The following is a 6,000-nucleotide window of genomic DNA, read 5'->3' on the forward strand; positions in this document are numbered from 1 at the left end:
TAGGATGGATTTTGTTGATATATTTTACAATAATTGACCCATCCTTGCATTCCTAGAATAAACCCTACCTGGACATAATGTGCTATTCTTCTGACTTTATTTCCTAATATTTTATTTTGAATGTTTCATCTCTGTCCGTAAGTGATGTTGGGCTATACTTTTAATGGTTATTATCAGGTTTAACATTAAAACCTTGTTGGCTTTATAAAATACATTAGAGAGCTTTTCATCTTTTTTCTATTCACCTGGCATAGTTTAGATTAAATTGATATTAACTTTTCCCCTCTTAATGTCATATAGAACTCACCTATAAGCCACTCTAGTTCTTTTTCTTTTTGATTTTTTAAATTGAAGTGTAGTTGATTTACAATGTTGTGTTAATTACTGCTGTACAGCAAAGTGATTCAGTTATACATATATTTATTCTTTTTTTAATATTCTTTTCCATTATGGTTTATCATAGGATATTGAATATAGTTCTCTGTGCTATACAGTAGGACCTTGTTGTTTATCCATTCTATATATAGGAGCTTACATCTGCTAACCCCAACCTCTCATTCCATCCCTCCCCCAACCCCCTCCCCCTTGGCAACCACCACTCTGTTCTCTATGTCTGTAATTCCATTTCCGTTTCATAGATAGGTTCATTGTGTCACATTTTAGATTCTACATAAAAGTGATATCATATGGCGTTTGTCTTTCTCTTTCTGACTTAACTTCACTTAGCATGATAATCTCTAGTTGGATCCAGGTTGCTGCAAATGGCATTATTTCATTCTTTTTTATGGCTGAGTAGTATTCCATTGTATATATGCACCATCTTCTTTATCCATTCATCTGATGATGGACATTTGGGTTGTTTCCATGTCTTGGCTATTGTGAATAGGGCTGTTATGAACATAGGGGTGCATGTATCTTTTTGAATTATAGTTTTGTCTGGATATACGCCCAGGAGTTGGATTGCTGGGTCATATGGTAATTCTATTTTTAGCTTTTTGAGGAACCTCCATACCGTTTTCCACAGTGGCTGCACAAACTTACATTTCCACCAACAGTGTAGTAGAGTTCCCTTTTTGTTATTTGTAGACGTTTTTAAAAAATTAATTTAATTTATTTATTTGTTTTTGGCTGCATTGGGTCTTTGTTGCTGCGCATGGGCTTTCTCTAGTTGTGACGAGCGGGGGCTACTCTTCATTGCGGTGAGCAGCAACGTTGACTGTGAGCAGAGTGATGATGTAAGGAGCTCTACAGCTCTTAACATAGAGAGGATTTCTCCATCTGAGCAGAATAATGGCATTTATTATGTAACAGCATTACATACCCACCAAAAAGCACTAGAATTGGGCATTTGTGTTTTGAAATTCAGTGCTCAGTTTGTTGTAGGCTACATTGGTGCAAGCCAGCAAACACATTTGATGCCAAAAGCTAATGGGGAAAAAATCACATGGAGTTAAAATATTGAGAAAATATTGATTAACATTTTTTATAATTAGTCGTGAACCTCCTCATTCCAGCTTATAGGAGCCTACATTGAAATCTGTGTGTGTGGGTGTGTAACATGGCTCTATGTGGGTAAGTGCAGACTGTTTGAAAAATATAAGCAGATATATTTTGTTCAATATATGTATATCAAGGAAGTAAATCAGTCAGTTATGTGGCTATTGTGGATACAGTAGTTGAAGATGGGTAATGGAGCCCAAATTTGGTATGAGGGGAGTGGAGTATTTTTAGTAATTTGACTTTTTTTCCCCTAAACTGCCTACCTATCTCAAAATATTCTCAACAGTAATTTACGGAAGTATCAGAAAAACCTGAGAGCTTAATAAATTGACATCAACATGATTCTTTAACTCTGTTATTATTATTTTATTTAATTTTTAAATTTAAGCCCCTAACTCATCAACATTAGCTATGTGGTCCAATTATTCTGTGGGCAGTGATCAGACGGTCTTTTGTCTACAGCATTTATTTGGACTGAAAAGAAAATTTACAATACACATGAAAGCATTTTGCCTACATCCTTTTGAAAGCTCATTATTAAAGTTTGGCTGTCTATTCCTCACCCTTGTCCTGGAATTTAATGGTTTAATTATGTCACTGATCAATTAAATCCGTATTAATATTCTTTTCAAGAATCCCTAGAATCCTCAGCAATGCTAAAAGGACAAGCGAGACTGATAGGACAAAGATGTTGTATACTGACCCCAGGAAACACAGTATTTGCATTTTGTATTGAGCATTTCAAGGGGAAAAAAATAAAGCCAATGCCTTTAATTATCTAAACTAGATGGGTATAGATGATAAGCCAAATGGAGAATGGGATCTGTAATTCCCACCAAAACGTTGGATGATGTAAAAAAGTGAGATTCTCAGGTTAAGCATATTGTCAAAAGAACACACGTTTATTACCTCTTTGCAGCCAATTTAATAGACTCATTCTGATTTAAAAAAAAAACACACAGAAAATTTACAGTAATAATTGTGTATACAAATGCTCCTAGAAGCTTCACAGATCATGCAAATTCCAATGTAAGACAAATTGATAAACATCATGTCTGGCATTTGAGGCACATTTAAATTTCTAAGAGGAAAAAAGAGTTGGATAAATTATTTCAAAACACTCCATTTGTCCCTAAAGCAGCAGTTTTATTTCATGAATAGTGTGGATGAGCCTTGGAGACACAACAGAGCTATCTTCATTGACAGATTTGCTTGAAATTTGATGTTTACAATCATGCTCCAATTTGGGCCCCTTCAAATAAAAGAGAAAGGAGTCAAGAGGAGGGAACTGGAAGAAAGCTTTGGAGTGAAATACAGTGGATTTAGAGACTTGTGATTGGTAACTACAATTAATCTCAAGGCCAGGAAGTTCTTTCAGAGTATACTATGTATGGCATGTACCAAACTAGAAATTGGAGAATCAAATGTAATGTCCTCTGTGTGCCCTATCTGTTCTTTAAAACCAGAGCTATAAAACTATTGAACTGCTATATCAGGAGGAGAGCAGGAAGGTACAGCATGATTGAGAATCCTCCCAAGGGCAGTTCAAAATTGGCCTTCAGATTTTTCTCCAGGTACATATCTTCCTGCAGGATGTGGTCATATCTTTGTGTCTGTGGTTTTTGTTTTTTAATTTTATTTAACAGGATCTGAAATAGCTTTAATAATAATTCTGGTCCATGTTCTTCTAAAAAATCTGGATGGAACCTAGTAAGAGTGATGAAGGACATGTTATAATTGCAAGTCAGCAGATATTCAGTAATCACTTGTTATGAAGAGGGAGGAAGTAAAAATCTAATATTTATGGAGTGTCTAATTCATGCTGGGCTTATCCAAAGAAATTCTACAATATACCATATCAATTACTCCTCACAGCAACCCTTGGAGACCTGTATACGGGTCCTCATTTTAACAGTTGAGAAAAATGAGGTTTAGCGTCACAGGCTGAGAAGCAGGAACCGCTTTTGGTGTGATATAATATAAGCACCTCCCCCAACCCTCTTCAATGAATGTGTAGACCGATTGGAGAGAAGAGACACATGTATTTGAAATAAGAAATTATCTATGTCAGAGGGGACATTTTACTACAGGGAGTGCTTGGCATATCATCTTGGCATATCATATAGTCATTATATTGTATTTGGGAGAAACGGGAGTTCACAAAGAACTGTTCTGGTGTTCAGCAAAGACACAATGGGCAAAGGTGGGATTCAGACTCGACAAAACGTCCTTGAAAGCTTAGTAGAATTAACATTGCCAGTAGTGGAACGTTCACGTCCAAAGGTCCATAGGTGGATAATCAAAGGCGAGTTAGGCGGAAAATAGTTGACCAGTGTGATTGTGAGGGTTTAGTGGGAGGAAAAGCTAACAGTGAAGTTAAATTTAGTCTATAGATGTTATATTTCAGCTTGTGTTACACTTTTGTTTAGTATGTGTATAGTGTTTTTAGAAGAATCAACTGAAGTATTCTATTAATCTGACATGGAGAAATAGAGAGGAAGAAGGATCATGGACATGAAAGAGGAGACAGTGTGGGTGATGACAATAAAAATTTTGTAAACCAGATATTTTTTTTTTGGATTTAAGATTTGGAAATTTTTGGAAACGGTTTTGTATTATACATCTAATTAAAACTATCCTATTGGGGCTTCCCCGGTAGTGCAGTGGTTGAGAGCCCACCTGCCAATGCAGGGGACATGGGTTCGAGCCCTGGTCCGGGAAGATCCCACATGCCGCGGAGCAACTAAGCCCATGCGCCACAACTGCTGAGCCTGCGAGACTCAACTACTGAGCCCATGCACCACCACTACTGAAGCCCACGCATCTAGAGCCCGTGCTCCGCAGCAAGAGGAGCCACTGCAATGAGAAGCCCGCACACCACAACGAACAGTAGACCCCACTCGCCACAACTAGAGAAAGCCCACGAGCAGCAACGAAGACCCAACACAGCCAAAAATATATATATATAAATAAAGAAATTTATAAAAAAAAAAACTATCCTATTTTACCTCCTGTATTAGTTTCGTGTTACCACTCTTGCAAATTACCATAAACCCGGTGTCTTAAAACAACACAAATTTATAATCTTACATTTCTGAATGATTCTCATCAGGCTAAATTCAAGGTGTTGGCAGAGGTGCGTTCCTTCTGTGAGATCTAAGAGAGAATTCATTTCCTTGTCTTTTCCAGCTTCTAAAGGCTGCCTGTATTCCTTGGCTCATGGCCTCCTACCAGCAATCACACTCTGACCTCCACTTCCCTAATCACATTTTCTTTTCTGACTGACTCTCCTACCTCACTAGTTCCCTTATTAGGGCCCTTGTGGTTACATTGGGCCCTCCCAGATAACCCAGGATGATCCCCCCATCTCAAGACCCTTAGTCACATCTGCAAATCCTTTTTTCCATGGAAGGCAACATATTCACAGGTTCCTGGGATTAAGACATCTTTGGGTGGCCATTATTGTTCCTACCATGCCAACACATGGCAAGAATACTTACCGCTGCTTTAGATCCGTCCATCCATCCATTCTAAATTGGGAAATACAGCATGTACATTGATGTGATTTAACTGTGCAGTTGAGTGTCTTGACTGTGTCACTTTCAGCATCCATTAAACCCTCTGAGCCTCAACACTATCATTTGAAAACTGAGGTGTTTTACCCATCTCTAAGTTCTATTGCAGAAATTAGTGAAATAATGTAGAGGAAAATATATAGAGCAGTACCTATTATAAGCTATTAACTAAAGTAGTAATATAATAAGAATATTAATAGCATTTTGTGATAAGTGCTAAAAATTTTAATAAATACTAGTTGTACTGAAGTGCATAGTATAGACACAGAGCTAGACTGAACAATTGTTATTAACTTAAAGAGAATTACTTTGAGATACAATATAACCATTGTTGAGAATAATAGGGTTTCTTTCTTTATTCAGGTTTCTTATCAGTTGTGTCTCAACTTCATGTGAAGGTTCTAACTTTCTTTTTAGTATTTTCATGACAGAGAGTGAGTTAGGTGGACCCAGATATTTCCAGAGTTACATTAAATCGTGGAAAATTTTACATTGATTCTGGCATTTGTATGCTCAGTGTCAATCTTCTAAGGGTGCCTTTTGGGTGAGTACAGTTTGCTTTTAGTTTGGGCTGATCCTCTTAAAATTATACCATATCAGTGGGGAAGATGTTTGGTAGCTTAGACATATCCTAAGATTTACCTTCAGTGACAGCCATAAGACTCTTACAGCATGATTCATACTCATAAATACTTTTTTCTTTTTAATTAACTTTTATTGTGGTATAATTGATATATAACATTTTATAGTTTCAGGTATACAACATAATGATTCAATATTTGTATACATTGTGAAATGATCACCACAATAATTCTAGTTAACATTTATCACCGTACATGTTACTATCTTTTAAAATAAATCCTGAATATCTTAAAAAGTTCTAATATAATTCCCACCAAATAGTTCTAAGATTCTTTAGATTTCT

The sequence above is a fragment of the Eubalaena glacialis genome, chromosome X (assembly GCF_028564815.1).
Source record: "Eubalaena glacialis isolate mEubGla1 chromosome X, mEubGla1.1.hap2.+ XY, whole genome shotgun sequence".
NCBI classification, from domain to species: Eukaryota; Metazoa; Chordata; class Mammalia; order Artiodactyla; family Balaenidae; genus Eubalaena; species Eubalaena glacialis.